Consider the following 24,367-nt stretch of genomic DNA (forward strand, 5'->3'; position numbering starts at 1 on the left):
AGGGAAATGCCACTCCCTGACATTCAAGAGTTGTGATTCCAAGTGTGGAATGCATACTTGTCATTGGTCAGAACCCTGTGCCCAGAGCACCCCAGGCTCCCCTCTCGCTAACAACCTGTTTTCCATCAGGCACTTCTGCAGGGGCTTGTCACCGGCGTCCTTAAGGAGAAAATGATGGCCTGTAATGGCAAAGATGAGGACAAAGCTTCCCAAAGCGGCTGAGACGTCTGGCCTGTTCTGTACCTTTTAGCTGGGATCCCAAAACTTGGACTTATTTCCTGGCCTTGACTCCAAATGATTTGTCTCCATCAGCTGTCGGCTGACTTGTTTCTCATCTCCCTGTCTCTCGACCCCTCACATCTACTTCCTACTAATGAATGCTTCCTATTTACTTCTGAGACCACACATTTGGAGCCATTCCTCTACTTGGGCTCTGCTTTCCTTCCTGGTTATAGTCATTATTGCTATAGTATTCAACATAGCGTATGTGGAGGCACTAATGTAATAGGTACTTTACATTCACCTGCCCTCATATATTCAACAACCCTGCAAGATAAGTTGCATTGTGTTCATTTTGCCTATGAGAAAATTGAGGCTTATGGAGATCAGTGATTTATCCAAGACCACAGAGCTAGAAAGGCGGTAAGCCTGCAGGCTTTGAACCCATTTCTACTTCTGGGAACTTTGCATGATGCTGTACAATTCACATCCATCCACCTTTGGGTCCTTCTTCCCTTGCTTGTCCAACCTAACTAGTACGACTCCATCCCCTGACTCCTTTTGTTTGTCCTGGCAATGGGCTCTCCTGATATACATTAACTGAAACTAACATAGAAATTAAGGTGAATATAAAATAAGGGGGTAGGATAGGTAAAGGGGCTGCAACATGATTTCAAATATCTGTTTCACCGACCTGAATATCAGGGCCATATCTGGATACAAATAAAAGCTACTATATAGACAAAGGTCTCTAGTTAGTCTCCCAGTGCTGCTGACCTTCCTCAACTAAACCTAATACCAGCAATGAATTTAATTCACCTCTTGCATTTCTATTCTGATCTTCAGAACTTTTTTCATATCCCTTTTTCAAGTGGGCTCTACAACATTTATTATTGTCCCCATATTTCAGATGAGAACAAAAATCAAAGACAGGTTAGGAGATCTTTTTAAGGGCACAGTGATTTACTAATATAGGGTAGGAGGGATCTAGATCCTAGCCCTTCAGATGCTTAGATTTGTCTTTTTTTCAGATGAAGCACAGAAAAAAAAAGTATTTTGAAGGGAGCTAACATTTGTTGAATAACTACCTAATACAGGATATTATCCCCTGTATCTTATGTTCGTACATTAAGTTCACAGCAATACATTCACACACATTAGCATGAGATGCACGCTATTATTGTCCTTCATTTTCTAGGTTAGGAAACTGAGGCTCAGATAGTTTATCTAAGTTGCCCAAGGTCATAGGAGTCACAGAATCAGGGTTGCACAAGAGTGTGTCTAAAGCTGTTCCCAGGGTTTCCCCATGGTGTGCTTTTATTCTCCATTGTATCCAAGATGCTTAAAGAATTGCACACAGTGTTTAGACCACAAGGACATGTCCCAAGCACTCCCGCTGGTTGCTAGGTAACGCCCATTTGGTACAATCTGGTGAACACTGTCCTGGTTATCTTGCCAACAGGAGCTCGTAATCAGGATGGCAGTGAGGCAGGCATTTGTCAGAAGACTGGGCCTGATTTTTAAAAGCCACAGAAGTATCTTTGGATGATTAGGATCCAAGGGTCCAACAGCTTTGCAATGACAACATAAATATTATGTGCTGGGTGGACAGGAACCAAATGGGGACATTCCTTAATGCTGTGTGATGAGAAAGCTGGCACTTCTGAGGACTTACAAAACAAATAAACACTCCACATGCCAGAAGGAAAAGCATGAGGAAGTCCTGTTCCAACTGAAGATGGTGAATGTCATTCCCCCAGGAAGTTGAGACCCAGCTGATGGTGCTGAGTAGAGAGCAAGTTGGGTGACTGACCCCAGGCATGGCTGCCCTGGTCTTTGGCTACTCCATGGGGTGACCTGCTGAGCCAACAGAAGAGAAGTCTTTCGGCTGTGGACCCAAACCTGAAGCCATATTCCCACTGACTCAGAGCTATACTGCAGTGGGGGAGGGGGGGCAATGTGGAGAGACAAGATGTTGGGGGCTGTGTGTTTCAGCAGCATCTGTCCCTACGCTATGACTAAGCAGAAGGAAACTGGCCACAGAACACTTAGGTTGCAAGCACGTATTTAAGACAAACATACCCATATTCAAGGTTCTGCCCCTTCAAGCTGTGTGTTATTGGGCACGATATCTACCACCTCTGAACTCATTTTTCTTATCTATCAAACACAGATAATACGCATTCTTTCTTTAAGTCATTGTTGTTGTGATTAACTAATACTATATAAGTGCTTAGCACAATGGAACACTCAAGCACAATAATTTATTAGTATATCTTGTATAGTATATATTGTATAATATATAGTATAGTATAGTATGTACTATATGTACTATAAAATATAATATATATAATAACACGTTGTTGTTGTTATTTCCTACCAATAGCCAAACATTTTTTTAGGAACAGGAGAGACACAGGAAAATCAGTATTTTTCTCAAGGTGACAATCATCTCTTCTAGAACCTGATCAAATGGTTATTCTTTCTCTGCTTAAATGCTACCAGTGATTAGAGACCTCGGCAGCTTATGTGACAGTCTATTTCATTCCATTTATTGGACAGCAATGAAAAATAATTCACTAAATTAAATTGAGACAATCTGTTTCTCTATGGTTTCAAATATTTGGCCCCACTTCTGTTCCCTAGGCTCAGAGAACAAAATAATGCTAACATTTATTGAGCTCTTATTCTGTGCCTGGCATTGGTCTAAGAAATCTATTCATATTTACTTAATTCTGACAATAATCCCCTGAATTGGATAATATTATCTTGATTTTCCCAGATTGGTAAATTGGGAAAACAAAGTTACCTTTCACGTTCTTGGCTTGAAGTATTTAAAGTTAGATCTTGTCTCATTTGTTAAACAGAAATTCACTGAACATTTTCAATGTGTAAGATTGTTGTATTCTAGTTTCTAGGATTATGGAGGGGAATACAACAAAACTGCTTTATTCAGGGAACTTGGAACAGAAACTGAAAAGGCAAGTCACAGATCAGAAGAAAATATCTGCAAAAGATTTATCTGACAAAGAACTTGTATCTGAATATATGAAGAAATACTTATAACTCAAAAAACATGATAATCATAAAAATGGGTACTTTATCAAAGAAAATATAAAGATGACAAACACATGACAAGATGCTGAAAAATTATTGATTATTAGGGAATTGCAAGTTAAAAGCATAGTAAGTGCCAGTATAACCCACGAGACTGACTGAAGTTAAACAGACTAACCACACCAAAGGTTGACAAGAAAAAAGGAAGAAAACAAATGGGACTCTCATACACTGCTGGTAGGAATATAAAATGATACAACCACTTTGGAAAAGACATAAACCTACACCTATCATATAATGCATAATCCCACTTCTGGGCATTCACCCAAGGACATGAAAACATACATCTACACAGATTTGTATACAAATGTTCATAGCAACTTTGTTATTGCTGCCAACTAGAAACTTCCCCAGTGGACAACAGGTGAACAGATAAACTAGTTGTGCTAGACATCGAAGATCAACACCTAGAAATGCTCCAGAAAGACAGAAAATTGACATATAGTGGAATACTAATCAGCAATAAAAAAGAACAAACTATTAATATGCCTGACAGCATGGCTGACTGTCAAAACCACTATGTGAGAGAAAGAAGCCAGAGATTTTATACTGTAAGATTCCATTTATACAAAATTTGAGAAAATGCAAAGTAACTGGAGGGAGAAAAAGAAGACCTGTGGTGGGCTGGGTCGGCGGGTTGTGTGTATAGGGAGAGGATGTAGGGGAGGAAGATAGATTACAAAGGAGTATAAAGTAACTTTGGGGTATGATGGAAATGTTTTTATCTTAATAGGGGTGATGATTTCACAGGTGTATGCATATGTCAAAACTCATCAAATTGTATGCTTTAAATGTGTATATTTATTACACAACAATTATCCCTCAATAAAACTGTTAAAAACCCTGGTGGGAACACGTGACCAGATAACAAAGTGGCCCTATCGTCCCGTCCTGTTTTCTGAGCCATCGTTCCAATCTGTAGGCTATGATAACTTAGATAAAATGGAAACAAGTATATTCTACAACACTGGCAATGAATGCCGTAGGGACGTTCTGGGCACTGAAGACGGGGCCGTCACCCTTTCTGGGAAGGTTACCAACCCTTTTCTTAGGCACAGAGTTTCTGTGGAAGCAGATTAGACTAGAGATGTGGAGGTAGCTTTTAGAGAAGAGAAAAAGAATAAAATTTGTACACAGGCTTTGGATTGATAAATGATCCACTACACCACAGAGGGAAAAAGAAACAGGAAGATCTGAAGTAAAGCTAGGACGTGGCACACAGTGCGTGTGTGATAACATCATCATTTACTCTTCTATTTATTCATCCAGTGTGTATCGGGCTCCTACTCTATGGCAGACACCATTCTAGATGCTGGAGATACAGCTGTGAACGAGAGATAAGATCCCGGCTCTCATAGAACTCACATTCTGTCGGAATGAGATGGCACATCAATACATAAATGAAGGCTGTGTAATGTCCGGAGGCGCTGTGTGCTACTGTGTTTCCCCGAAAGTAAGACCTAGCCAGACCATCAGCTCTAATGCATCTTTGGAGCAAAAATTAATATAAGACCCGGTCTTATTTTACTATATTATATATTATATTGTATTGTATTATATTATATTATATTATATTATATTATGAGACCCGGTCTTATTTTACTATAGTAAATAATATAATATAATACCGGGTTTTATATTAATTTTTGCTCCAAAAGACGCATTAGAGCTGATGGTCCAGCTAGGTCTTATTTTCAGGAAAACATGGTAGGAGGAAAAGGTAAGGCAGGCTGGGGAGTCAGAGCAGGGACTTTGTAGTCAGTAGTCCATAAATGCCCTCCGAGGAGCAATTTGAGTAGAAATGAATGCGCAGGGTGAGCCACGTACAGATTGAGAAAGAAGATTGCCTTCTGGAGAAGGAGGTCTGTGGGCTATGAACAAGAAAAACAGTGCAAGGGTGGGGGTCTAAAGTAAGTTCGTCCCTAATGGAACAGTAACATAATATCAGTAACATAATAGCTACTTTTGCTTATGATGCTCTTGACCATGAGGTTCATCCTCATGACACCCCTGAGAGGCAAGTGCTGGTGTTATCCTCATTTCGCAGCTGAGGAAGTTGAGGCCAAGACTGTGTAAGTTGCTAAACACAAAAACAAACAAACAAACGAAACACGGCAACAACAACAAAACCTAGAGGTAATAATCAGCTGAGGCAGGGGCTCGGATCCACCAGAGCTGTCTGGCTTTCGATCCTGAGCTCAAAAGCATTCAGTGGGCAAGTCAGGCTGCATAGGTTTGTGAAGGTCCCAGCAGTGCGATGTGGGATAAGTGAGGTTACTTCACCGTTACCTGCATTGTATCTAATTCCTTCCTTGCTTATTTCTAATGAAACAGCACTTTGCAATTGTTTCTCGTAATATTGTTTTCATGCAAACCATGAAAGTGCTCTAAAAATGTGCTCCAGAAGAACTTGACAATTGTTTTCAACTGACTCCCTCTGTTTACTGTACCATCAGAATGGAGGATTTAAGAACTCTTGCTGTGTAGCACACAACTCTTTGAATGTAGGAATGTCCCAAGCTCCTATCCCATCACTTCCGGCCTGGACCATGGGTCTTCCTCTGGCTCGTCTCCATTCTTTATACCATGTCAGAGCAATCCCTTTAAAAGACAAATCATGTCTCTGTACCTATCCTAAAGCCACCTACTGTCACAAAGTTCAGCACTTCAGTGGCTTAACCCTGTAGAAGTTGATTTCTCATTCACAAAGACATCCCGTCCACAGGGAGCTGTGTGCCCCACGGTGAATCAGAAACCCCGGCTCCTTCCAATGTCACCTAGGGTCTCAGCGTTGTCTCCTTCGAGGAAGTGGCAACATAAAGAGCGCCCACAAAAGGCATACCTATGTCTTCAAACCCCCAGCCTGGAAGCCTTTCTATTCACATTCCTCGGCAAGAAACAATCAAGTGCCCACATCTTGAGCGCAGAGGGGTAGGGCAGAAAAGGCAGGCAGCCCCTGTTTAGACAGCTGCATCTAGGGACAAGCCCATAGTATAGAGGGCCCACCACACATTTTGGGTGGATAACTAGCTGTTTCTGACACAGTTTCCCCGTTTTTTGCTTACAGTCCATATGATGAAATTCAAAAATCTTCCACGCAGCCTACTCGGTGCTGTGTAAGGTGGATCCTGACCCACCTACCCAGTTTCATGTTATACCATTCGTATTGGCCTTCATGCTCCCGCCACACTGGTCTCTAAATGCCTTAAAAAAATAAAAAGTAAAAAATGCGTGGTCCTCCAAGTCCACTGGGTGGGATAAACTTCCTCTTCCTCTTCTCCTCAGTCCGCATCAGCATGTGGCCGCTTTTTACGTTGGCTCTCTTCTCTTACCCAGACTAGGCTCGTTCCTCCTATTCTAACTGTTCCTCATCTCCTAACCTCCATCTGCTCCCCACCATGCCCTCAGGAAATCCCAACACACTTGTCATTACTTGCTCAGTTTCTGAAAGCACAGGATGGGGTCAGGCTGTGTGCTTGCAAAGCATAGGTCCTCGACCGACTGGTGGCCTTAAAACTCCGCCACGTTATTTAAATGTTCCTTGCCACTAACTCCTCATTTGCAACATGTAGATAATTGTAATGTACTCTTTACTGATCATGGGGAAGATGAAACAAGATTCTGTTTGTAAAATACTTAGTGTAGTACTAAGGTGTAGCATAAACTTGAAAGAGTAGCTGTCCTGGTTGTTACTGTTACCATTCCCCTCACAGGCAGAGGGTGAGTTAGCTGCGGGACTGTTTATCTTATTCACTGCTGTATTCTCGGGACTTAAAAAATGCCTGGCCAGAGTGGGTATTCAATAAATACCTGTGAAAAAATTAATGCCTTCCTTTTCCTTGCATATGGTGTGTCCTCTTAAAGAAACATGTATCTGTGGTCTGTCACTCTGTATGGGCTGGTCCCTGTTCTGTGAATGATACCGAACTGCAGTCTAGCCGAGGCGTGCAGTGCACAGCCCTAGACCAAGGCTGTGGGAACCAGCTTGGTTGTTTGCCAGCTGTTGAAGCCAGAAGACATTATGTCTCTTCTTGACACCTCAGTTTCCCTGACTGTACACTAGAGATAATAATAGAGCATGATGGATTGTGCTCTCATGAGGGGAGCACAGTGCCTGACACAGAGGAAGCACCCCGCAGATGATAGCTGTTATTTAAAACAATTAGTGGTGAAGGTTTCTTTTTACACCAGAAAGGCGTGCAGGATTGACTTAATGTGCCCTTCTTGCTTTCCTTTGGATGGGTTTGAAAGCCATGATGTTTATAGACTCCATGGATGCAATGTCCTTTTGAAAGAAGGCAGCTGAGAGTAGGCGAAAGCTCCCGGGCCTAATTTATTTGAGGTCAGAAAAATAACACCTGACACAGTCACCCTTCCTGCCTCCCTTTGGTTTCTCCTTTCCCTTCCGTCTCCTCCGGGGATGGGGCAGAGGCACGGGGCCACTAATAGAGGAATTACCACGTCTCCTTCGAAAGAAGGCATTTACCTAATTGCAAGGGAACACATCCTTGCTGCAGACAATAAATGGTGTGTGATGCTTTCATGAAGTGAGATGGATGGAGCTCTTCGTTGCTAACCGGCCCGTAACCAGGGTCATTAATCATACGTGCACACCCATTGCCAGTAATGGACTTCAACCCTCGGAAACTCCAACTCATGGTGCCAATGGGTTAAAGAAAAGGCCTCGCCTGTTATGGAAATACAGGTCTCCCACTGGGATTAACCCTGGGCATCTGCCACCCTCATTCCCTGAAAGGCCCTTTTAATTGATTTTCCCTCTTATTCCCTCCGACCTGGCGGATAGCTTACCTGCCAGCCTCTTCCTGGACCCAGACTCTCGGCCTGAATTATATGAATTGCTAAGAAACCTCTAGTCCATAAGAAATCTCCCCTCTCTTCTGCCCTTGACAAGCAAAGTCACTGAGCCTCAAATGCAGATCCTCATTTTTTTACCATACCCCACTTCCCTGCAGCCGGATCTGGATGGGGAAAATGAGCTGACATCATCAGCTGTAATTTACCAAGGGCTTGTTCTGGGCCAGGCTTGGTGCTTTATGCTCATTTCCTCACAATTATCCTAATAACAATTCCAGGAGGCATTTGACTCTCTATTTTTCCAGGTAAAAAGACAGGTTCAGAGAGGTTAAGTAAATGATTTGCTCAAGGTTGCACAGCAAAAGGCAAAGCCAGTGTCCAAACAGGCAGGCCAGATGGCAAAGCCAATACTCGTTCTGAGATGCCTACCTCGGAGTGCCTTGATAGTTATCTTGTCTCTTGAACTGGCATCTGAATGTTCCTTGCAGCCACAAGTGAATCCCTCTTTTCCTCTTGGCCAGCATTAAGTAGTACCGGGTGTGCTTGAGATAATCATGAAAAGTAGGCTTTCATTTTAAAAAACAGTGAAGTTCCACCACATTGATACTCACAAGCTAGACCCAGTAAATATTGCTTCACCTAATGAATAGTCTCTGCCCAGCTCCTACTTGGAGATACTCAGGGTGAAGTGAGTGAGACACGGTTTAGTCTATTTCCTTTTCATGGAAGAACCACGTGCTTAGGTAATTTGCAATAAATTCCTCAGCTGTGCAGAGTTTCTGCAGAGACACTATTTACTTAATTTGATTAAAAAGGAAGAAACCATCTGACATTCCCTTTTGGTATGCCATATATTCTCATAAGCCCTGAGTGATTCTGAACCAGAGGTGGTAGAATTGCATTTTCAGGTCACCCCGGCCTATAATAAAACAGCTGAGGCGACTGGACTGATTTCTTTTGTGCTGGGAGGTCATTTGCAACGGAGAGGGTTGGCAGTTGTCTTTCCTACTGTTACATTTGGTTGTAGGAGGCCACCTGATCCGGAGAAGGCATAGGCAAATTCTTCAGTCTGGCTTCAAGGTTCTCTGTGAGCTGGCCCCAGGTTGTCATTCCACTAGAGCTACTGACATTTTAAAAGGGCCAGATAATTATTTGCTGTGGGGGACTTTCCTATGCATTGTAGGATATTTTGCAGCACTTCTGGCTTCTACTCACTAGATGCCAGTAGCACTACCCAAATTGCCACAACCAAATCTATCTCCAGCCACTGCTCAATGTCACCTGGGGGGGGCAAAATTGTCCCGGGTCAAGAGCCACTGCACTAGAGTATTGGAGTCTGTATTGTTCTTTGTGTTGTTCGCAGAGGCCATAACTGTGCCCAACACATAGTAGGTCCTCAATAATGATTTGTCATTGAATGAAGGCAGCATAGGACCCAGGTTTCCATTCCACTAGGCCCCCTTCACACAACTCACTCTTCCTCGCCCATGCCTAGGGTTTTCCTTTCCTACTTCTAGGTCTTCACTCTTCCGCCTCAAATGTTTTTCCTCCTCCATCTTGATGTGTTAAAAAGCCTGTCTTTCCTTCAAAATTCTCTTCAAACACCATCCTAACGAAAGCCATCCCTGATCACCCACATGCTACATATCTTAAGACCCCACGCCCTCCTTATGACCTGCTATCTCTGTTTCTTTGATGGCATCCCACACTTTCTGAGAGAAATAATACAACCGAGTAGTTAAGAGATCAGGCCCTGAATTGAAATTACAGTCCCACCATGTACGAGCAGTAAAGCTGTGGAACAATGACTTCACCTCTCTGAGACTATTGCTCCCTGTCTAAAATGCAGAGAACAACAGGATCACAAAGGTCTCTTGCAGGAATTACAGGAGAGGACAGATCTGATGAGCATGACTAAGGCCCTGGCACATAGGAATAGGTGGAGATAATTATTCTCCCTGCTGGAAAGAGAGTTCCCTGGAGACAGAGCCCAGTTCTTACTCATCTTTATATCTGCAGCTCTGAGGTCAATGTCTGATAAACAGTGGATACGCAATAACTCTACTGCAGGCACAAATGAAGTTGGTGCTTCAAGCTGGGAAATTCTCCAGGACGGTAGAGTCATGGACTCTTACTGTGTAACAGAAGAAAGAATCTCAACGGAAGTTTTTTCCCCCTCATTTTACAGAGAGGGAAAAAACCAACAGCCAGAAGGTACAAATAGCTTGTCCACAGTCACACAAGGTAATACAATCCTGAGAGTCACGTGATGGGCCCTGCAACCTCCATGCCACCCAAGGACCACTTTCCTTAGAAGTCCGGCAGAACCCCTCTCTCTCCTGTTTGCAAAGTGATAACAGGAGAGAAACTTGCTTCAGTGTATGGGAAAGCTAATTAGAGCTAATTTATTATCTTTCCTGAAAACTAGGATGCTGGGAGAAAGCTGCTGGAGGTCTGCGCTGCAAAGAGAAATGTTTTTGATTATATTTACACATCTGATTTGAGAAGTACATAGAAACGTAATCATAACGATAATAACACACTCCCTGGCTCTCGGTATGCTTACCTTGGCTGCACGATAAGTTTTCCAAGGTGCAGCATGGGCTTCATCTTTTGCACGAAGTCTTTCCAGACAATGTTCTGCATAATACAAACCCTTCGAGTCAGGCAGATTGAATGACTTGGGGAAAAGCACTTCTTTCTGAGCCTCTGTTTGCTCCTCTATAAAATGGGGCAACAGTATCTATCTTATAGGCTTGTATGAGGATGAAATGTAATAGTGCATATAGATGGCATGACCAATGCCAGGGGCTTACAGGAGATGCTCAGTAAATGTGAGTCTACACCGATGTGTATGTCTCGGTGTTTGCTGTAGAAAACTCTGGCCCTGCCTGTGACTTCTGAAACATCTTCAGCCTCAATTCCAGGCTCTACACTTAGGGCTGGAAAGAGCTCTGAGTCCAGTATAGTGGGAAGATAGCTGGAGGCCATTTGGTAGGTGGAATATGGAGGAAGCACCGTGATACGTATGACTGGAAGACCACATGCTTAGGCATTACACAGACTTGTGTTCGAATCACAGCTCTGACACTTTCCAAATGTGGGACTTGACAAATTTCCGTAATCTCTCTGAGCTCAGTTTTCTCATCTCAGTATGGGCAAAGGTCCCTACCTTACATGGCTATTGTGAAAATGAATTGATATTCATGCATATAAAAAGGCATAGCACATAGTAAGAGCAAAATCACAGTATGAAGCAGAAGCTGGTCCAAGCTCTGTCGGGCACCTAGCACATGCTCAGCTAAATGAGTAATGATTTGGATGGAAGTCACTATAATCTGGGAGGACTGGGGGAAACAAAAGAATACTGGATTGGGAAACAGAGCCATAATGATTTGCATCCCAACGTTGCCACTTGGGCATACCCCCACCATCCCGTCTCTATCTTCTCCTCTGTAAAAGAGTGATCCTAATCAAGATAAAATAATTGATACTTTGTAAGAAGGGTCTGTAAATTATAAAGTGGGATCTCGTATTTGGAAAACATTTAGTATAGCACCTTCAAATAGTCAACTATTCAATAAATGGCTGACAATATCACTAACAGACACTTACAAAGCACCTAGGAAGTGCCAGTCATGAGGACTCCATGTGAATGAGTCCTGCCTCCTGGGAGGAGAAACAGCAGTATCATCCACCTTTCATCATCACTAACCAGGGAATTGGAAAGGTTAGAGCCTGTAGTCGGGATCCAGCTGCTGCTGACAGAAAAACTGTGTGCAAAATATACATATTTGTGTTTGTGACAGTCTGTGTTTTATTTATTTATTTAATTAATTTATTTATTTTTTGAGAAAAATGTATTTTTTTATTCCTGTTTCCCAATTTGACTATTTATTTATTTATTTTTAAAACATTTTTTTTTTTATTAGATGCTAAGCACGGTCGGGCCTGGTTCGTACTTGGATGGGAGACAGTCTGTGTTTTAAATGCGTGTGTGACAGTCTATGCTTTAAATGCCCTCATGTGCCCTCCATTTTAGGATTTTTTTTTTTTTATCTTATAATGTTTCATGTTTTGTCTTTTGTCATATATTTTCCCCTCTTGGTGTTGCTTTCTTTACAACAGTTTCATCTTTCAAGTGTTCTGATTTCTTGTGGCCTTCGAAAGCATTTACCAGCACTCGGTTAGAATGTTGTACAAAAATAAAGAACAGGCTTTGAGGGGAGAGCCTGAGGGCTCTTCTGTGCCTAGAACAGACGAGAATCGATGGGTGAAATTACTGGTAGCCATTCTGCCTGCTTCCCACCCGTTGACACGGACCCAGACCTGTTGCTCAAGTCGTCTCTTCCAGTAATGCTGGGGCAGGCTGCTCGTTTGCGGCCCGGATGAACACCACCCCTCCTGCATTTACACCCCTGCTCGTCCCTTCCACCGCCCCTGCAGCTGGGCTGGCCCTTTGACTCTCACCAATAGAGTCAGTGCTGCGGAAGTGCTGCTTCGCCAGTTCTGGGCCTAAGCTTTAGAAGGCCCGGTGCTTCAGCAATGTACTAGTCATTTCATTCTCGCTACATCGCTCTGAAATATGTACAATTATCAAAGAGCTAATAATAGTTTCCTGGGTGTCGGGTACTGTTTTGAATGCTTCAAATGACTTGACTTATTTAATTCTCACATCAACATTATAAGGCAAATGCTATTATTATAATATTTATTTTACAGGTGAGAAAACTGAAGCAGAGATCCCACTGCTAGGAAGCTTAGAGCAGAGTTATTTAAACGCAGGCCGTCTTATTCTAGGGCCCGCACATTAATCACGCTGTTGAACTTCACGGGTTAGCTGTCACAGAGAGGGCATGGCAAGCCTATGGACTCCAAAGGCTGACCCTTTTGGCCTACAGACACCTAAACGACTATTCTGGATTTGTCAGGAACTTCATCTAAACCCAAAGGCAGCTTTTACAAAAAAATAAAAACATACAGCTCACAGCCAGTGTTCATCTTATCAGAATTTCATAGACTCCTTCTCTGGGGCAGGGTGTGCGTGCGTGTGTGTGTGTGTGTGTGTATGTGTGTGTGTGTCTAACTCTACTTGTATATATGAGTGAAAACACTTCTAGATCCCTTCCTTCCTTCAAACACAAGATGTAAGTTCATTTGTTCATTCTACCAACATTAAAGTACAGCAGTCAAAGCACATTCACTCATCCAGTCAACAGACGTCCATCCAGCGCCTTCCGTGTGACTGTGGATGGTGTCGTGGCAACAGCGATGAGCAGAGCAGACAGACTCGGCCCTCATCCCTTACAGCAAGTCCGCGTGGGATCCACTCAGGCTCTGTTGTTCCGAGTTGTGTGAGCGGGGCAGGTACGGCTTCTCGTCGGTAATCTGGAGTTAACAGCAGTCTCTATGTAATAACCTACACTATAAAATTCTTAGGGTGGAAACACAAACAAAAACATGTGAAATCCCTAGCAGAAGGTCAGGTACGGATTGCAACCAGATGCTTTAAAGCTTATCATTATTAATGGCTTCACAATGATAGTGATGGCGGTGATGACAATGATGGCAATTGTCTCATCTGTGCTAGACCCCTGTGCTGGGTTCTTGGAATGCAGCAAGAAACAAAGCCTGTTCCTCGCCATCAAAGGGTCGCCGCTGTGCTAGTCAGAAGAACGAATGTGTAAATGACCGTTAAGACTGAGCCCTGCAGGGGCAGTAACAGAGGGGTGCGTTCAGGGCTGGTGGGGCACAGAGGAAAGACAGATGGATTCCTTGCTGTTGGGAGTGGGCACAGGGGATGGTTGGGGAAGTTCTGCAAAGAAGGGGTGTTTCAACCTGGGCTTGGTGTTTGGAAAGGGTTCCGGTAAGTAGAGATGTGAGAAGGAAAATGTGAAAAGGGAATTGGAGGTAGAGAAAAAAAAAAAAAAGGCTAAGCTAAAGCATGGTGTGTGATTGTGCTTGGCTGGTTTCCGATGAGGAGACATTTTCTGGGAGACAGCATCTGGAGTGGGTATTTGGAGAATGGGAGGCAAGGAATTATTAAGAGATAAGCCTGGAAAGATATCTGAGGACAGATCACGGAGGATCTTAAAAGTCAGGTTAAGGAGGTGAGATTTATATTTATTTATATTTATGTTTATATTTATAAATATAGGGGTAAATAAATATAGATATATTTTATAGATATGAATATGTATAAAGCTACCTCTGTTTATCTATCTTCTGGTTTATTTTTCTTTTTTCAAAAGTAAATAGGGTGAGAGCAGGGTATGCTTGTTCTTTGCTCACAGTTGTAGCCACTGCATCTAGCATAGAATATTGAGGCACTTGATAAAATCTCACTGATTGGATGAACGGATGGGGTACAACCACTATACTTAGATGTTTGCTAAATGAACAAATGAACTTATCTTGAATGTGGAGGAAGGTGGGTGGTTCCACAAAGCAAGTGGCATTTAATCTTGGTATTGTAGATAGGTGCAACTTGCTTTGCAGAAATGGACCTTCCCTACTGGTGGAAACACATGTATGTAGAAAATGTCACTGCACAGGGTATAGTATGGGGACGAAAAGCATGGATTCTAGAGCCAGACTTCAAGTCTTGGATCTGCCATTTAACAGCTGGGGGCCCTAGGGTCTGTTCCTTACCACTCTGTGTTTCACTTTTCTCATCTATGCAAAGGGGACAATAAGAGCACTTTCCCTGTAGGATCATTGTGAAATTGTATTATGAAAATGCCTGGCACATAACAGGCTCTACAAAAACGTTTGTTATTATTGGTATTAATCGTATTATTATTGGGCCCTGAATGCAATCAGCAGACCGAATACCCTAGAGTCCTGTCACATATACACCAGTTCTTTCTTCATATATCTGAAGTGTCTACACGAGTCTCTTTGACACAAATCTCTTTGGTACAGATAAAGACCAGAAAGGTTGGGAGTCACTTTTGAAGAGATGAGGGAATGACTAAACAAAGGGGAATAAGGGAGAAAAAAAATAACACATATCCAATGCAGGATTCAGAAGGGACTTTTCCAAGATATTAATGAGCAGAGAGCAGAGCGATCTGGAGAAACCGTGTCAAAGCTTTCTGAGAGAGAGTGAGAGCAATACATAGGGAACACCAAAAGGAAGATGATAAAGGAGGAATGACAGCTCCCTGCAGGCCTGGACCAAGTGGGACACAGAATAAGCAACAAGGCCAGAGGAAAATAGTGTATCTTGTTAAGTTCCTTTGAGAGGCTTTAAATCCACAGTGGCTTCCTGGCAGGGTGAGGCAGGGCTCCAACCATTGCAGGTTACCCAGAAGCCACCAGAGACAAATGGAGAAGGAAAGCCTTGAAGAATGAGCATGGTCCCCAATGTGATGTGGTTGCCATAGAGACCACTCTCAATAGTAGCCAGGAAGGGCACTGCCTGTCCTCAGAGCAGTTAACAAGCTATTAGACCCAAACATGAAGATGCCAGCAGGTGAGTAGAATGAAGCCGCTACATCACAGCTGCCTGCTTGCTAAGATCAAACATGGGAAGAAACAGCCATAAATCAGCCAGGCTACTGCAGCCATTGAGTCAAGTTCAGCGGGGCATGACAGGATTTCTATCCTGTGAGTCAAAGCCCAGGAACCACGTCCCAGAAGAACATTCTCAGAAAAGGGACGCTCACATTTCCCCATACTGGCTTGAGGATTCAAACAAAATTAAAACAAAACAACAAAACTGCAAGACCAACAAACGAAAACACAGGGACTAAGAATGTGGGAAAAGACTCACTGAGAAAAGTACGGAAGGCAGTGCATCAAGGAAGATTTCACACTGTGTTGCCTAACATTCAGACAAAACTGAAGAGATAGCTTGGTGTTGTAGCAAGCAGGAGGACCCGCTCAGTTTAGAATGGCAGAACCAGGTCTTTCTGCGAGCAGGGACGTTGGTTCTACCAGACTTCCCTTTTAGGAAAGTGTCCAAAGGAGCTGGGCCCATGTGTTACTTTCTTCTTTATGTATGATCTCCACTCCAAACACAGCAAATAATGTACCCAGGTGACTACTCATTGTGTGCTGAGATCTGCCCTCTAAAGGAGTGCAAAGCCCCTTGGGTCCTTTCTGCCTTCTCTGACTATTTGCACAGGTGGTGACTTAACATCCAAGGTCCTTCTAATTCTTGACTACCTGAAGCCCACCTTCTGCCTTTCCTCACACATGACACCTTCCTCTCTTTGCAAATGCTGTTTCCACCGCCCCAACTGCCCTTTACCTCCTTTTCAGCTTAGCCAGTTTCTACTTCCTTTCAAATCTCAGTTCCAGGCCATCTCATTCATTCATTCATTCATTCATTCACTCACTCATTCAACAAGAGCTAAGCACTCACAAAGTACATGGAGCACCTTCTGTGAGTCCTTCCTCAGTGCTTCCACATACCTTGCATTTCCGTCGAACAAAACGTTCGACCAGGACTGTTCAATGATGTGTCCGTTGAGCTCAATAGATGTTCGAGGGCAGATAGTACCTTGCTCATAGTCTAGCATAATTTCTAGATTGGAACATATAGAAGGTGTGCCATAAATATTTATTAAAGGATGAATAAAATAATAGATGATTATATTGCATTTTTAAGTCTATTTGGTTTGCCATATTCTAAAGGGAATTCACCAAGCCCTCAAGTTGGCTGGGATGAAACATTTTTGTGCACATTACTTAATAAAAAGAGCTCTGGGTCAATTGAAAAATTTAAAGTCAATATGAAATGGATCCTCATCAGCACTTTCTCCTCCAAACCTATAGACCAAAGGACATTTCTGAAACATATGTATTAGTGTTGCATTTTCTGCTCCAGAGACTCAGCAATCGTTGTCACCTCCACGTCCAGCCCTCATTAATTTATGGGGCATCCAGCGTAATCAGCAACAGGCTTCTTGGCAGCATAAATCAGAGACCATCCTAGAATTTGGGGGAGTCTCTACGCTGCAAACACAGCAATTTCCTTTCATACTCTTTTCTCTTAGAAGTCCCTGTGCAGTATTTAAATTAAGCTGAAGAGCTTTAGGCTATATTTCAAGGATACTGCAGGATCATCAGCAAATGTGTCCTCTTCAACTCTGCAGGGCACTGGTGTAGACAACCACAATAACACATCGAATGGCACCTTCCCATCCCATCTTTGCTCATTTTAGCAGCCATATACATAAATAAGTGCCCAGGAAGCGGGGAAAGCAATCAGCAGAGGAAAAAAAAATCTTCTTGCTGGAGGAAACACAATACAATGAAAGAGCCAGATGCCCTGGGCGTGACAATGCTTGGACACAAATCTGGCACATTTATGGATTCATTACTGGAGGTGATGGCTGTGATGAGCTGTTGAGACTGTTTTCAGATGGAAGTTGGAAAATGGTTCAGGACCTCTTGCTTAAACAGCAGGAATATTCATACAGACTGCATGTTTGTGTCTCCCCCAAATTCATATGTTGAAATCCTACTCCCCAATGTGATGGTACTAGGAGGTGGGACCTTTGGGAGGTAATTAGGTCATGGGGATGGAGCCCTCATGAATGGGATTAGTGCCCTTATAAGAAGAGACGGAAGAGCTGGCCTCCTCTCTGCTCTCTTTGCCACGTGAGGACACAGGACACGGACCTTCGTCAGATACTGGATGTGCACACACACAGGTCTTGATCTTGCGCTTCCCAACCTCCAGAACTGTGAGGAATAAATGTGTTGTTGTTCGAGTCTCCTGTCTAGGTGTTTTTGTTATAGCAGCTTGAGGTGACTAAGATGAATGTGAAGTCACAGCTTCCGGGGCTGACTTTCCGCACCTTCGACTCTGTAGTATAGTGCAGTGTCACAGCCCAAGTGTCTCCTTACCCAGGAGCTTCTGGTGGGAACTTATAATGCCTTTTGCTTTGGAGATTTGTCTTAGAAGATTTCATTTAGGATGCTTCACCTTTCTCCTGGTTGATATGAAGGCCGGACACGGAGTGGGCCTTGCTTGCCTGGATGCCAAGCTGACCAAGCGAAGAAAAGATGAGGGAGACTTCCCAGGATGAACATCCCCAAATTTTAGGTGAGGGTCACACTGTCAGAGGCCCTAACGCTCCAGGTGGTCGTGGGGAAGGTTTATTAGGGGCAGGAAGAAAGGTGGGGCATGAAGGCTGGAGAGGATCATGAAAAGTTGCAGTGAGGACGGGGCTTTCTCCCAAAGTGTACCCCTTTGAGCTTGGTGGGAGGTGTCAGTCTTTAGCTTCCACAATGTTACAGGTAAACTGCCCCAAGCTTCTGTGAGCCAGGCTGATTCCGTCTCTGCTGTTTCCCCAGATGCTAAGAGTCACAGCTAATAAAGGGTATTGGCCAATACTGTCGATAAGAACACACCATGATGCCATTCTTCCCTTGTTTCTAGTTTTTCCTAAAGAGTTATGTTCATAGGTCTAACTGTTAAAGTCCCTCACATTTTGACTCCTTGGGCTTACTGGGAGTGAGTGTGAGTGTGTGTGTGCGCACACAATACCTGAATATAGGATCACATTTAATGTCACAGCAATCATAGAGAGGGTGGTATCATTTCCATTGTTAAAATGGGATTCCAAGTGGATAAGACACATGCCCAAATCCACACAGCTAGTAAGCGGAGCCAGGTCTTGAACCTGTTGCCCTAATCTTGAATTTTTAAATCCATTTAGTTTTCTCATTTTGAAAGCCAGTTAAAGCTGAGATTTGTGCTCTCTAGCCCTGTTGAGGAAACTGTTGTGGGCCCTCTGAGTTTGCCTGGATCCTGACCTCTATGATATCCTTGGGTCTTGAGCCTGCTCCGCCTCTGGACTTGACACAAATCTAGGGTACACCCTCCTAGGATACACACAAATCTTGGCACACACCCTCTGGCTCTTCCCTCCTGAGATACTTACAATAATTCTCCCGGACCTGAGTCAGTCCTGGTCCAAAGCTTTGCCTCTTTCTACTTCACTTTGTAAAACATTTTAATTGATTTATTTGTTACATTTACAAAAGCTTTGCATAGTCATCAAAATATCAGATTTAGAAAAAAACATTTATAAAGGACATGAAAGCCCTCCTTATCCTACCACCACGTTTCCTTGAAAATAAGACCTAGCCAGACGATCAGCTCTAATGCATCTTTTAATGTATCAAAAATTAATATAAGACCCGGTATTATGTTATATTATACTATATTATATTATATTATATTATATTATATTATACTATATTATGCTATATTATACTATATAAGACTGGGTCTTATATTATCGTAAAATAAGACTGGGTCTTACACTAATTTTTGCTCCGAAAGACACATTAGAGCTCATGGTCCAAGTAGGTCTTATTTTTGGGGAAACACAGTAGGAGAGAAATTCACTCCTAATTCTTAATGCGTTGTCTTTAGCCTTTTTCAGGTGTCTATGTCTACACACCTAAACATATGTTTGCAACAAAATTGGAACTGTGTTGTATATAAAGTTCTGAAGCCTACCTTCGATCTATATGCCATTAAATACATTAAAAATTATATATATATATATATACATATATATATATATACACATGCATACATATATGTTTTACTTTAATGACTACATTATTTGAATGTGAGAAATATTTTCCTTCATTTTGGAAATTTAGGTTGTTTTCCTTTTTCAAAATTGCAAGTAATGTGGACACTCGCTTGTTCACAAATCTTTGCAATTTCTCTTTTTAGGATAGAATACTGGAAAAGAAATTCTGAGGTCAAAAGTTATGAAGTCATTTCAGGTTCTTCTTTAATTATATTAATTAAATTCTCACCAGTAGATTTCCATTCTACACAGGAAGATCATTTTTCATGGAAGGTCCCCTCCAATGGTAGTAAAGGGCAATCTTTTAGATGATCTTGCAGTCATTTGAATAGGAACTGAGTTTAAGAGATCACATCAAGACAAGGCTATGCGTTTCTCTAAGCTGGGCACATGGTTACGCTATATTTCCCAGGTCCCTTACAATTAAGTTGGGGAATATGACTGAATTTTGGTCAACGGAATGTGAGTGGAAGGGATGCAAACCACGTCCAGAAATGATCCCTAAAAATCTCCCAAGCATGATCTCCCTCTTTTTCACCCCTCCTTCAGAGACTTTAGAAGCCACGTGTTAAAGATGACAATGATATACATCATCATAGGACAGAAAAAATTCTGAGTCCCTGAATGAGTGCATGAAGAACAACAATACACTTTTATTGTGTTAAATGTTGGGTTGCGAAGGGCTGTGGTTAAGGCCATTAGCCTCATTTATCTGACACAGGGTGTGTCTGATTTTACTCAATGGTCCCAAAGTAAAAGAAGTTTCAGCTCGTTATTTGTGGATCCAGCTATGAATCTGCCTTTGACCACCATGGCTTTTCATGGAGGCAGGTGGGAGCTGTTGCCCCCAGCCTCTAACCTAGTGTTCTGCATATAGTGGGGTTCACCTGGGTGTGGGCTCACGTGTGTTTATGGAATGAATGAAACCATACAGAGCCTTGTGACTCCAACCAGCTGATACTTAAGCAAGGTTCACTCTGCCGTCTGAAGTGGATCATCAGCTGGCCTCTGCCCCCTACTGCATGTTAGTTCTTCACCACCACCACAAGTCCATTTTAAACACACAGGGCATCTGCAGCCCACCTCTCCACAAGAGAAGACCCCTGCTGGGAACCACCCTTCAGAACGGAGGCTGCTGTGCAGAGAAACGTGGTGTTTCCCAGCACAGTTATTTCTCTTCTCCTGCTGATGCTAATTACAGTTTACTAAATGTAAACGGGGGAAACATCTCACCCACCCAAAAAAGTTCTGGAAATGGGCCCATTGTCTTTACAGTAACTTGGGAGCAGAAAGCCATTCCTCCTTCTAAGTTGTTTATCTTTTTTTCTCCCACTGAATTTGGTAAACACAGAGAAGTATGCTCACAGGAAAGGTGAGAAGGAAATTGCAAATCTTCCCAGTCTTAGGATCTTTCTTTTGGTTGCTTGCTCTGAGGCAAAGATGGAGCTTGAGTGGAGAAGACACTGCTGGGCTAGTAGGGGGTCTAACTGCACGTGTGCAGCACTGTGGTGGCAGTCCGGGAATGCAATTACACAACTAATTATACTGAAACAACAAACGTGAGCTTTCTTAAAGGGTCCCCGCCCGTGTCATTTTGCCACACAACCATTCCTTTCTTCCATTATAGTATCACTTGTTGAATCTTCTCCCTCTAGTAAAATCCTTCTTCTCCTTTCAGGACATTACCAAGAATCACCTCCTTAGTGCAGCTTTCCCTGGTTTTATGCGTGATCTGTAGCTCCTAGCGTCTAACCACGTATTCCATCTGAATGAATCCCTCTTTCCTCTCTGTTGTCACAAGACATGGAGTAGCACGGGCCTCTGTGACACTACTTTCAGTGTTGAAGCTGCAGTTGTCAAATCTGGGAGACAAGACTGAAGGGTCTCTAAGGTCTTTGCAATATTCAAAACGTTATTTTTGGAATTCTTGGGAATAATTAAAACTATTATACATAGTGGAAAGATTGTGGCTTTGACACCACAGAAGAAGAGTCTGTGCATCAACTCAGTCACTTCTAGCTGAATGATCTGGGCAGGACTTATCTGTCAGGGCTTTGGGCCTCAGTTCCCCCATCTGTAATTTGGCAGCAGTGCTGATACTACTTCAGAAGGCTGTAGAGTAAATTAAATTAGACTGTGCACGTGAAAGTACGTTTTAAATAAATAATGAAATAGAGTGTTTGTATCAGTCATATTAATAAAAAGCCCTGAGTGAAGCTCTCCCTACTTAGGGAATACTACCACCGCTGCTGGGTTACACATCTTAAAACATACATCTCAGATTCTCATAATCATGCCCAACAATCTCCACTGCCTCCCTGTCTATAAAATAAAGATCTTTCATTACAAATCCTCAGGAAGCTTAATGCTAACAGTCACAACAACACTTTTGGGGTTACCTATCTTATGGTAAGTATTTGCTAGGTATTTGCCACATAAACAGAATGAGAAAATTAGACAGACTTAGGGTCGAGTCCTGGATTTGCAAATGAATATTTATGTGATCTTGAGAAAATTGCTTCACTTTTTGAATCTTAGTTTCCTTGTCAATAAATCAGCCGTGACAGTGCCTACTATAAAGGATTGTTGTGAAAATGAAAATGTGACAACCCATGGAAAGCAGGCAGAGGCAATGCCTGACACATAGCAGGCACTCAACAAAAATTAGTCCTTTCTCTTACCTTCCTTTCCTTTTGAGCACCAAGAATTCCACAATATAAAACATTCCTACAAATAAATAGATGTGTGACAGATGATGGGTGGCTTCTAGGGGAGTGATGCCAGAGAAAGATTTTGCCAGAATCTCCATTCCAATATCACAATAGGGACCCTGCATGAGCTTTTCACCTACTGTGCTCACCGCCACAATATTTTACAGTGAGCATTTAATTTTTTTATTAAAAAAAAAGATTATTCTCAATGATGCATGTGATAAATAGGCCGGCTTTAAACCTTTTAGAAATATTAAAGGTTTCACAGCTCAACATTTGACAGACTTGATTAATCCCTTCCACACAGAAATATTTAGGAAGATAGCTGCAGTTGGGTTTGAAAGCTCCAAGAGTGTTCTTTGACAAAGGTAAAGAAAAAGTAAAGAGCTTTTTAAAAGCGAGAGATTCTCATGCCACACAGACTAGACAAAGGATCGGAAGACCCAGAAGGCTTCACAGCATGCTGGAGAGTGGGAAGCTGGGGTGGGGGTGAAGCAGGGAGAATAGTGCTTTAAAATTTCTCTCCTTTGCAACAGTTTTCAAATGAAAGGTGCACATCCGCCTGACCACAGGACATTCGTCTGAGAGTTTTCTTCTCTGCTGGGTTCTAAAATGGATGATGTGGGAGGGGGCCCGGGGCAGGACATACCAATGGCGGTATAAACTTCAGAGAGGGATGAAATGGAATGTACCATCGCTCCTTCTCATGGTCCAGGACTATTCAGCGGGCTCCTGCCTGCTCTGTCAGTCACCAAGGCTATTTTCTGTACAGACCTCTCCAAGTCCCAAGTGGAGTTTCAGCTCCTCTAAAGAACAGGAAATAGGTTTTGGCTATTTTCCCCGCCTCAGCACCTACCCCAGCTTTTGTATATAATAGGTGTGTAATAAATATTTGTTAAATGGATAGAGTAGGTGTTTAATAAATCCTTGATGAAATGGTCTGGTGATGTAAGTGGGGCAAAACCCCTACTTAAGAATGAAACTTTTGGGTGGACGGGTGGCTCAGTTGGTTAGAGCGCGAGCTCTGGGCAACAGGGCTGCCCAGTTCGATTCCCACATGGGCCAGTGAGCTGTGCCCTCCGCAACTAGAATGAAGTCAATGAGCTGCCGCTGAGCTCCCAGGTGGCCAGGTTGCTCAGTTGGAGCTCGGGCTCTCAACCACAAGGTTGCCAGTTCCACTCCTGCAAGGGATGGTGGGCTGCGCCCCCTGCAACTAACAATGTCAACTGGACCTGGAGCGGAGCTGTGCCCTCCACAACTAAGATTGAAAGGACAACAACTTGACTTGGAAAAATGTCACAGAAGTTCACACTGTCCCCAACAAAGTCCTGCTCCCCTCCCAATAAAATCTTAACAAAACAAAAAAAGAAAAGAAAAAAAAGAATGACCCTTTAAAAATTACTAACAGATTCTGTCTCCTTCTGATTCCCATTCTACAAAAGAAAACTGAGCTTAGAAACTGAACTATTGAGAATTCAAAGTGAATACTCATTAGACAAACAGTTATTTCGTGCTACGACCATCCTGGGTGACTGAGACATGGTTCCTAGCCCAGCCACAATTCCTGGTAAAGGAGACTTGTCATCATGACGGAGGTGTTATGATTGACATGTATATGGGAAACCATGCAGGACGAAGGAAATTACATCAAGCCCAGAATTTTTCTTAAATAAAATAAAATAAAATAAAACTCTAAGAAGGAGGGGCAGATACATTAGCTGAACACTGAAGGACAATGCGAAGGGAGACTGGCAAAGGATGCATACTTCCCGAGATCACGCATACAGTTTTGGTGTGTGGACTTCCATTTAAACTCCAAAGGCAACGCTTGCTCTGCTAATCAACCTCTCCCACAAAACCTCAAAGTGTCAGCCCACTCGGCTCTGATGTTTTCTTGGACGTCCAGGTCAATGTCCAACCCCAACTCCTACTCCATTT

The sequence above is a fragment of the Rhinolophus ferrumequinum genome, chromosome 9 (assembly GCF_004115265.2).
Source record: "Rhinolophus ferrumequinum isolate MPI-CBG mRhiFer1 chromosome 9, mRhiFer1_v1.p, whole genome shotgun sequence".
In the NCBI taxonomy this organism is placed as follows: domain Eukaryota; kingdom Metazoa; phylum Chordata; class Mammalia; order Chiroptera; family Rhinolophidae; genus Rhinolophus; species Rhinolophus ferrumequinum.